The following is an 11829-nucleotide window of genomic DNA, read 5'->3' as shown; positions in this document are numbered from 1 at the left end:
AGTGTAACAGTGACATCATGACTTCCTCCTGTAAGGCAGGTGTAGGTGACCTACTGTGATGATACAAAGTAAAATGTGAGGTAAAAGTGACATCATGACTTCCTCTTGTAAGGCAGGTGAAGGTGGCCTATGGGATGATATAATGTAACAGGTAACAGTGACATCATGACTTCCTCCTATAAGGCAGGTGTAGGTGACCTAGGCCCTCATTCAGAGCCGTACGCTCTGAGCAGAGCGCACGCTCTGAATGAGGGCCGGGCTCCATTTTCATGGAGCGTCCTCCTGGACGCTCGTATAGCTGTGGGTCACCACCCACAGGCTATACGAGCGTGCATTGTGATGGTCGCGATGGTCGAGACCATCGAATTTGCGAGCCGGAGCCTGCGGTTGAGGTTTTCAACCGCAAGCTCCGGAGTGATTTTGGCTCTATCAGAGCCAAAATCACTCCCACTGACATCAGTAGTGATGTCAGTGGGCCGGCTTCTGACGGGAGGCGTTCCCTTAGGAACGCCCCCGTCAGGGAGGCACGCCCCCGGCACGCCCACCAAAGGGGGCGTGCTGTCAATCAACATTGACAGCACGCCCCCTTTGATCGGACACAACGAGCGAAGGACTTTCCTTCGCTCGTCGCGTCTGGCGCATGCGCACGACGGAGCTCCCTCCATCGTGCGCATGCTCAGTCCATAACATCGACCCACTTGCGAGTGGACAGCCGCTCGCGAGTGGGTCTGAATCAGGCCCCTAATGCAATTATACATTGTAACAAGGGAGGTAGCAGTGACATCATTACTTCCTCCTGTATGACAGGTGTAGGAGGCCTTTTGGATGTTACAGTGTAACAAGTGAGTTAACAGTGACATCATGACTTCCTCCTGTAAGGCAGGTGTAGGTGACCTAATGCAATTATACATTGTAACAAGGGCGGTAACAGTGACATCATTACTTCCTCCTGTAAGGCAGGTGTAGGAGGCCTATGGGATGATACAGTGTAACAGTGACATCATGACTTCCTCCTGTAAGGCAGGTGTAGGTGACCTATGGGATGATACAGTGTAACAGGTAACAGTGACATCATGACTTCCTCCTGTAAGGCAGGTGTAGGTGACCTATGGGATGATACAGTGTAACAGGTAACAGTGACATCATGTCTGTCTCCTGTATGGCAGGTGTAGGAGGCCTATGGGATGATACAGTGTAACAGGTAACAGTGACATCATGACTGTCTCCTGTATGGCAGGTGTAGGAGGCCTATGGGATGATACAGTGTAACAGGTAACAGTGACATCATTACTTCCTCCTGTAAGGCAGGTGTAGGTGACCTATGGGATGATACAGTGTAACAGGTAACAGTGACATCATGACTTCCTCTTGTAATGTAGGTGTAGGTGACCTATGGGATGATACAGTGTAACAGGTAACAGTGACATCATGACTTCCTCCTGTAAGGCAGGTGTAGGAGGCCTATGGGATGATACAGTGTAACAGGTAACAGTGACATCGTGACTTCCTCCTATAAGGCAGGTGTAGGTGACCTAGGCCCTCATTCAGAGCCGTACGCTCTGAGCAGAGCGCACGCTCTGAATGAGGGCCGGGCTCCATTTTCATGGAGCGTCCTCCTGGACGCTCGTATAGCTGTGGGTCACCACCCACAGGCTATACGAGCGTGCATTGTGATGGTCGCGATGGTCGAGACCATCGAATTTGCGAGCCGGAGCCTGCGGTTGAGGTTTTCAACCGCAAGCTCCGGAGTGATTTTGGCTCTATCAGAGCCAAAATCACTCCCACTGACATCAGTAGTGATGTCAGTGGGCCGGCTTCTGACGGGAGGCGTTCCCTTAGGAATGCCCCCGTCAGGGAGGCACGCCCACCAAAGGGGGCGTGCTGTCAATCAACATTGACAGCACGCCCCCTTTGATCGGACACAACGAGCGAAGGACTTTCCTTCGCTCGTCGCGTCTGGCGCATGCGCACGACGGAGATTCCTCCATCGTGCGCATGCTCAGTCCATAACATCGACCCACTTGCGAGCGGACAGCCGCTCGCGAGTGGGTCTGAATCAGGCCCCTAATGCAATTATACATTGTAACAAGGGAGGTAGCAGTGACATCATTACTTCCTCCTGTATGACAGGTGTAGGAGGCCTTTTGGATGTTACAGTGTAACAAGTGAGTTAACAGTGACATCATGACTTCCTCCTGTAAGGCAGGTGTAGGTGACCTAATGCAATTATACATTGTAACAAGGGCGGTAACAGTGACATCATTACTTCCTCCTGTAAGGCAGGTGTAGGAGGCCTATGGGATGATACAGTGTAACAGTGACATCATGACTTCCTCCTGTAAGGCAGGTGTAGGTGACCTATGGGATGATACAGTGTAACAGGTAACAGTGACATCATGACTTCCTCCTGTAAGGCAGGTGTAGGTGACCTATGGGATGATACAGTGTAACAGGTAACAGTGACATCATTACTTCCTCCTGTAAGGCAGGTGTAGGTGACCTATGGGATGATACAGTGTAACAGGTAACAGTGACATCATGACTTCCTCCTGTAATGTAGGTGTAGGTGACCTATGGGATGATACAGTGTAACAGGTAACAGTGACATCATGACTTCCTCCTGTAAGGCAGGTGTAGGAGGCCTATGGGATGATACAGTGTAACAGGTAACAGTGACATTGTGACTTCCTCCTATAAGGCAGGTGTAGGTGACCTAGGCCCTCATTCAGAGCCGTACGCTCTGAGCAGAGCGCACGCTCTGAATGAGGGCCGGGCTCCATTTTCATGGAGCGTCCTCCTGGACGCTCGTATAGCTGTGGGTCACCACCCACAGGCTATACGAGCGTGCATTGTGATGGTCGCGATGGTCGAGACCATCGAATTTGCGAGCCGGAGCCTGCGGTTGAGGTTTTCAACCGCAAGCTCCGGAGTGATTTTGGCTCTATCAGAGCCAAAATCACTCCCACTGACATCACTAGTGATGTCAGTGGGCCGGCTTCTGACGGGAGGCGTTCCCTTAGGAACGCCCCCGTCAGGGAGGCACGCCCCCGGCACGCCCACCAAAGGGGGCGTGCTGTCAATCAACATTGACAGCACGCCCCCTTTGATCGGACACAACGAGCGAAGGACTTTCCTTCGCTCGTCGCGTCTGGCGCATGCGCACGACGGAGCTCCCTCCGTCGTGCGCATGCTCAGTCCATAACATCGACCCACTTGCGAGTGGACAGCCGCTCGCGAGTGGGTGTGAATCAGGCCCCTAATGCAATTATACATTGTAACAAGGGAGGTAGCAGTGACATCATTACTTCCTCCTGTATGGCAGGTGTAGGAGGCCTTTTGGATGTTACAGTGTAACAAGTGAGTTAACAGTGACATCATGACTTCCTCCTGTAAGGCAGGTGTAGGTGACCTAATGCAATTATACATTGTAACAAGGGCGGTAACAGTGACATCATTACTTCCTCCTGTAAGGCAGGTGTAGGAGGCCTATGGGATGATACAGTGTAACAGTGACATCATGACTTCCTCCTGTAAGGCAGGTGTAGGTGACCTATGGGATGATACAGTGTAACAGGTAACAGTGACATCATGACTTCCTCCTGTAAGGCAGGTGTAGGTGACCTATGGGATGATACAGTGTAACAGGTAACAATGACATCATGACTGTCTCCTGTATGGCAGGTGTAGGAGGCCTATGGGATGATACAGTGTAACAGGTAACAGTGACATCATGACTGTCTCCTGTATGGCAGGTGTAGGAGGCCTATGGGATGATACAGTGTAACAGGTAACAGTGACATCATGACTGCCTCCTGTATGGCAGGTGTAGGTGACCTATGGGATGATACAGTGTAACAGGTAACAGTGACATCATTACTTCCTCCTGTAAGGCAGGTGTAGGTGACCTATGGGATGATACAGTGTAACAGGTAACAGTGACATCATGACTTCCTCCTGTAATGTAGGTGTAGGTGACCTATGGGATGATACAGTGTAACAGGTAACAGTGACATCATGACTTCCTCCTGTAAGGCAGGTGTAGGAGGCCTATGGGATGATACAGTGTAACAGGTAACAGTGACATCATGACTGCCTCCTGTATGGCAGGTGTAGGTGACCTATGGGATGATACAGTGTAACAGGTAACAGTGACCTCATGACTTCCTCCTGTAAAACATGTGTAGGTGACATATATGGGATGATACAGATCAGAGTGTATACATATATAGAAATGTAAATACGTGTATATGTATATACAAAGATAGATTCTGTGAGGAGACCTGGAAAACATGCACTGTTTGGGGTCCCGAGGACTGATAGTCTGATTCAGACACAGTCACTAAGCCGCGATTGCTCGCTATGGGCGACTGTCGCCCGTCTGTGCATGTGTACGCGGCAAAATACGCATGCGCGAACCAGCCACTGCGTCCGGGAATTGTGCGCTCATAGTACACAGACTGAGCGCTACTTTGAGTGACAGTGCCGTTTTGTGGGTGGTAACAGGGGAAGGTGCTTGTGAACGGGAGAGTGGTGCTGGGAACGCAGGCGTGTCTGGGCGACCAAAACGGCGTTTAATGGGCGTCCATAATTAGCATGGAAGCGTTATTGTACACGTCACCTGGTTGTATTTCAGCCTGCAGTGATCGCAGTGCTTGCGGTGGGGTAAGGTCTACCTCAAGTGCTGCGTGCAGCTCCGATGGCTCTCGATGTTACTGATTAATCCTACACTTCCTGGAGATGACATGTACTAAGAAAGAAAAGTGGGCGTCATTACACCGGTGTGCGCTCACTCTGCCGTCGCACTCTAAGGCATAGAGGGCGTCCTTCCACCAGACAGTGCGATCGCAGAATTTGCATATCCGGCCCTGATGGCTGCGAGAGAGCGCAGCTTAGCATCCAGATCTTAATCGCCCCCTGAGTTTGAGAACCTGTGCTCTATAGTAACGCCATTGGAGAATCCCAAAGTAATTCAGGAGCTGCGATGCTGAGTATAAGCACTATAATTGCAGAAAGGTCATCTGAAGTACATGGAAGTATAGTATACTTGAGCCCACAATGAGCAGGAGAGTTGCACTCAGAGAGGACTTGCTTGTAGTCAGGATGACTGTAGGCTGAAGACTTGGCACTTGTTGCACTAGGATAGTCTATAGGACGCCCAGGAGACTTCAGACTACAATGCAGGCTGGGATCAAGGTGCTTGGGTGCCCTAACCACGGGTTTATCACACACGTCAATTGAATGGGCGATATATCGTGTGCCCGTCGGCCAGCGTGTACAGACGATATATCTGTGAATTACGTCATTCACAAACATATCGCGACGGCTGTGCAGTACAGCAGATGGCTGATATATTTGCATGGGCGGTCAGATGTCGTACACTTGCTGCACAGGCCGCCGGGGAGGGGGGTGTGATGCGACCCCTGGCCAAGATTGCAGTGATGGTTGTTCAGTGTGTATGAACTACCATCTGCAGATGTATGTTTCAGGTGTGTACCCAGGTTTACATGGGATGGAGAGGTATGTTCATTTATAGAACAGGTGATAGGTAAGTATTATACAGACAGTAAAGCTGGGTATACATCTGAAAGCATCATACAGCTCTCGCTGGACAGGGGTTGCATCGCGCTCCTTTCCCCGGATGCCTGTGCAGCAAGTGTATGGATGGTCATCTGCAGATATATTGGGCATCGGCTGTGCGTCACACAACCATCGCGATATGCCTGTGAACAACGTTGTTCAATGACATATCGCTGTACGCACTGGCCAAGGCGCATACGATATATTGGTTGTTCATTTGAATCGTCGATATGTCGTCCAGGGTGTACCCAGAATAACACACATTCTGTACCTCCCTGCAGCCAGCTCTGAGGCATAAATAACAGTGCTTAGAAGGACCATTGTCTAAAAGATTGTGTTGTTAATCTTATCAAGTATATAACTGCCCATGTATCTGCACCCAGAAAGTTCGCACCGAGCCATACGCTGTCTGAATTCACTATCCTGTGAGATTAGAATAAATGTCATTACATGTAAAGAATAAAGAATTGAATGAATAAAATTAAATGTTTGCAGATTTGTGAATGAAGGTATGACTTTCATACCTCCATATAGGACATTTAAGATGGCACCTTCCAACGCCTGTAGTGCGATCAGAAAAGCATTTCTCAGATACTATAGCGATTGTATAGATAGTGAAATGCACAACTGACACCTGATGGATAACCCCGAAACCTGAGCTACCAATGCATACTTATACTGGTCTTCCTAAACATATATAGCGCTATTCCCCCTCCCCCACCCCGGTCTACTGGATCCACTTACTGACGATGAACTGTCCCCCACAGGCGACAGCCTTGACCCAGATGGTTTTGTAATACAATACTACAAGATATTCCACCCTCTGTTCTCTTCCCATTTCTGAAAGTAATTGAATGTAAATATTAAGGGATGTTTGTCTAAAAATTTTATTTTGAAAGGACTTTAGCCCATATTTACGGTGGGCTTGCAAACCTTACCAGTTAGTACAGTTCCTTTGTTTGCCTTCTCTGCCCCAGAATTTATTTATCTCCTAGCACAGTTCTTGTGCACTCTAGTTGAGATGTGATAGTCCTCTCAGACTGCAATAGTTTGGGGCATGCCTTTTGTGGCACGGAATATGTGTAACGTCACTGTGACTGGTGTATGTATGATGCCATTAGATGTGTGACCTGATCTAGAAATGTAATATGACAAAGCGCATACATAGATATGGCACAAACAACATTCTAAATCTATACAGTACTTGATATATGTGACAGGGATGCAGTTACCGTGTCGACAGTCATATAGTCAACATCGCAATGTCAACAGTTATAGCAACATAATTGAAAATTTGATATGGAAGATATGAATATCTGCAGAATGTCACAATTTCGACATCTGAATTGTCAACTTGAAATGCTGGCAATCTGCACAAAGCCGACATTAGGATTAGGCTGTGGGAGGTGAGAGTTAGGGTAATATGTGCGTTTTGGAACCAATCGCACAGGGTATATGGTTACCATATATTGTACAGGAAAAATCCTAATATATCATTAACTTACATTGGTTAGTATTATTGGGGGGTGCGACCACGATCAAATAAAATATATCGGAATATCAGGATATTCGGAGAGTTAGGGATAGCCTGCGGCTGGAGGGGGCGATTAGATTTGAATAACTCACCGCAGATAAATCCATTGGCGCTCGGCATCAGCTGACCACCTGACACCACAAGATACCACCAAAGCAGATAAGAGAACCCACTGCACCCCTCTGCCCGGGCACTGCATTGGCGAGGAGGAGCTCAGTACACCTTGGCACCACCAAATCTGGGTTGGGAGATCTTTAGTCTTCAAATCTCCCACTCTATACTTCCAGGAGACATGCTGAGGGGTCTGGCTCCCTGGCATTGCTGGCTGGGGCTCCCAGGAAGCAATGTGTCTCTTGGCTTCATTTCATACTTAAACCGTACCCCCCAAAAAACAGAAAGGGTCCCCCAGACGTCTCCCAGCACACTAAATTGTACCTGCAACAATACTTACAAAACTATATGGCAATAGAAATTATTATTTGCTGCGTGCATTTGCAAATACATGGTAAGCCACCAGGCCAACTTTCATACTTGCCGACCCTTTGGCTGCCTCCTCTGGAAGAAAGTCGGCACTGCAGGGGCGGGTCTCAGATGGAGGGGAGCGGACCTGGGGGACTCAGTGGTCGGGATCAGTAGTGGTGGGTGGGGCTGGGGCGTTACAACACCATCTCACAATTGTAGCCCCGCCCTTGCTATGCAATGCCAAGATTACCATATTTGTGGAGCGAGGGGCAGAGCCACAATGACGCGATTCGACTCAAATAGCGTCATCCACCACCTGTGCTGCCCACTTTACTTGGGAAGTGGGCAGCACAAGCCTGGTGGCCCCAGCCCCTGGGAGACTTGTCCACCTTTCCGGGTGGCTGGGAACACCATCCGATTTTCGGGAGACTCCTGGCCATACCGGGAGGGTAGGCAAGTATCCCTTATTTTAATCTATGAGGTGCCACTGCAAGTCTTTGCGGAGCTACTGTACTGCTGCTGCACGCCCTCGCTATGCCAATCTGCCGTTGGTTTGAGCTGGAGTTGCTCATGCAGTCCTCCGCTGGACACCCTTCATACCACAGCACTTTAGTTCCCACAAATAGGAATCAGAGCGAAGGGTAAAACCACTGGAGGAGCCCTTATCCCACTAGACTACCAGGAACCGCAGGCAAGGTGGGGGTCAAATTAAAATACCCCCTCCCAGTTGTGATGTCAGGGAACACACATCGAGCAGCCAATCTTTAAGACTGTATGGCTTGCCTGATCAGCCGCTGTGTTGGCAGATCCACTGGCACAGTGTGTACCCAGCATTACACTGCACCGAATGCTGGTTATTAGTGGCGGATTGTACCTAGGGGCTGCAAGGCTCTAGCCCGCCCTCCAGTAAAATCCTTCACTTCAGTGAGCCAGTGCAGTCCGTGACTACACTGTGACTGGAGGTGGCTTCCCATTGGAAGCGCCACCTGCCAGTCACGCTCAGGACAGGCAGCCCCAGGGGGAGGGATTAGCAGAGAGCGGCTTTCATTGGAAGCCGCTGCTCTGCCTATCGGGCAGCCCTACAGGGCTTCTCGGGGCTGCAAACAATGCATTCCTCAGAAGCCGGTGTTATGCGCATGTGCGGCACCACTATGCAAAGTTTAACTAATTTTACGATGCGAACAACTAAAAAAAAATGAATAAAAAAATAAAAAATAATATTTATGGCAGTTGTAGCAATGTATGTATATTAGCCTGCTGGAAGTATATTATATGATTGACATATACACAAGAGGCAAGCCTCCCGGACCAGCCGTCTTCCCTCGATTCCTAACGAACCCCCCGCTTACCCGAGCACCCCTACCCCCGTGCGCTTATCGTCCCAAAGTGGTCTGTCTGGAAGGGGCGTCATCGTGGCCCCGCCCCCAGCTTTGCAATGCCGATAATCTCTTCAATGTATTGCGTGGGACGGAGCTGCAATTATGCGATTGAAACCCCCCCGCACCGCCCACCCATGATGCCGCCATGCCCCTTCTGCTTCTACATCGCTGCCAAAAAGTCTGCAGTATGCACTAATGTGAAGGACTATTCTGTGTACAGTGTTGCATGATAAATGCCTCTATATATTTAATCCTTTAAAAAATTAAATGAGAATGATCATTACTGCATGCTGATGTGTAGTTTGTGAAGAGCCATGATAAATATCTCCAGCTGTTCTATGCCACCATTCCGGTCGCCCTTGTGGCTGCCAACTGTCAGTAAATGGCTATACAATTTAAAGTAAAAAATAATGGGTATCCGAATTAAGGGTCGACAATGTATAGGTCGTCACCAAATAGTCGACAGGCAAAAGGTCGGCAAGGACAAAAGGTCGATAGGTACAAAAGGTCGACAGGTTCAAATGGTCAACACATCAATGGTTGACACTTGGGTGAGGGTTAGGGTTAGGCTGCTGGAGGGGAGGGTTAGGGATAAGTATTAGTAGGATGGTTAGTTTAAGGCACTTGGGGGAGGGTTAGGGTTAGGTTGCCGTGGGGGATGGTTAGTATTAGGCACTTGGGGGAGGGTTAGGGTTAGGTTGCCGGAGGGGGTGGTTAGGGTTAGGCACTTGGGGAAGGGTTAGGCTCAGTGGCGGATCTAGGGCCTGATTCAGAGCCGCTCGTAAGCGGCCGCTCGTTCGTTCCGAGCGATGTTTGCCCGACTGCGCATGCGTATGGATCATAATACGCATGCGCGAACCAGTCATTGCGGCCGAAATTCGTTTGTTCGCTAAATAGCGAATGCCTGCTAATATGAGTGACAAGAGTAGCGAGCAGTTCATAGGCTGGTCGATGTACTCGATTAATCTAATAAATAGCGGACATGACGTAGGATGCGAGCGGCCAGGGGGCGTAGTTATCCAAAAAACGACCGCAAGTTTTGTTCGCTCGTTCAGACATAGAGGCGTGAACAGACCGGAAAGAGCGAACGGTTCATTTGAATAGCCACCCCCTTTTCCTGAACGACCGTCTGCAAATTGCGTCCGGCTCTGAATCAGGCCCCTAGACTTTACTTTTAAGGGGGGGCGGTTTAAGAATTAGTACTGACTCCTCCCCTTTCTATTAATTTACTCCTCCCACTTAAAGTTCTGCCCCTCCTAGTTTCAACAAATACTGAAAAAATACACAGGAAAAAAAACACATATAGGCACCCACATGAAATATTACTTACCAGATGCACAATCTTATCCACATTACACAGCCGCTGATTCACATTACACCACATAGTAGTGTCCCTTATTCATGTTATGACACACAGTAGTGCCCCTTATACACACTGCCCATAGTAGTGCCCCTAATACATATAATGCCCACAGTAGTAGTGCGCCTAATACACATAATGCCCACAGTAGTAGTGCCCCTTATGCAATGCCCCCAGCAGTGGTGCCCCTTATGCAGTGCCCCCAGTAGTGGTAGTGCCCCTTATGCAGTGCCCCCAGTAGTGGTAGTGCCCCTTATGCAGTGCCCCCAGTAGTGGTAGTGCCCCTTATGCAGAGCTCACAGTAGTGGTGCACCTTATGCAGTGCTCCCAGTAGTGTCGGTGCCCACAGTGGTAGTGCCCCTTATGCAGAGCCCACAGTAGTGGTGCCCTTTATGCAGTACATCCAGTAGTAGTGCCCCCAGGAGTGGTGCCCCTTATGCAGTTCCCCCTATGCCATGCCCCCTTTAGTAGTGCCCCCAGTAGGCATGCCCCCAGTAGTAATGCCCCCTGTGGTAGTGCCCCCAATTGTAATGCTCCCTGTAGTAGTGACTCAGTAGTAATGCCCAAAGTAGTAGTGCCCCCTGTGGTAGTGCCCCTGTATTAGTGCCCCCAGTAGTAATGCTTCCTTTGTAGTAGTGCCACAGTAGTAGTGCCCCCTGAGTAATGCCCCCAGTAGGAGTGCCCCCTGAGTAATGCCCCCAGTAGGAATGCCCCCTGAGTAATGCCCCCAGTAATAGTGCCCCCTGAGTAATGCCACCAGTAGTTGTGCCCCCTGAGTAATGCCCCCAGTAGTAGTGCCCCCTGAGTAATGCCCCCAGTATTAGTGCCCCCTGAGTAATGCCCCCAGTAGGAGTGCCCCCTGAGTAATGCCCCCAGTAATAGTGCCCCCTGAGTAATGCCCCCAGTAGTAGTGCCCCCTGAGTAATGCCCCCAGTAATAGTGCCTCTTAAGCAATGCCCCCAGTAGAAGTGCCCCCTAAGTAATGCCCCCAGTAGTAGTGCCCCCCGAGTAATGTCCCCAGCCGCTTGTACAAAAAAAACCTAATTCTTACCTTAGTCCCCGCTCCCGCGTCCGCTGCCGTCCGGTCCGCTCGGCTGCTCCTCTGCACTACGGGAGAGATGTCATGACGTCTCTCCCATAGTGCACTGCGGGAGCTGGAAGCCGGAGCTCACGAGTAAGCTCCAGCCTCCGTCTCCGGCTGCCGCTGCGGGGAGGGGACCGGGCACCTGCTGGTAACAAAATCTCAGCAGGTGCCCGGAAGGAGGACATGGGTGCCAGCGACAGTCTGTCACTCAAATCGTACTTGTGCTGCGCCGCGCGGCTGCACTGCTGACAGGCATCCGCACCAGCTGAGCTGACTGACTGCCTGGCCTGACACTACTGGGCGGGGCTTTTCAGAAATTGCGGCTGTGTGTATAGGGGGTGATCGCTCTTATCGCCCCCCCCCCCCTCCAGGATCCGCCACTGGTTAGGCTGCCGGAGGGGATTCTTAGGTTTAGACACTTGGGGGAGGATTA

Source organism: Taudactylus pleione, unplaced genomic scaffold, assembly GCF_031769625.1.
Source record: "Taudactylus pleione unplaced genomic scaffold, aTauple2 ptg000450l, whole genome shotgun sequence".
Classification (NCBI taxonomy): Eukaryota; Metazoa; Chordata; class Amphibia; order Anura; family Myobatrachidae; genus Taudactylus; species Taudactylus pleione.
This window is presented reverse-complemented; position numbering follows the sequence as displayed.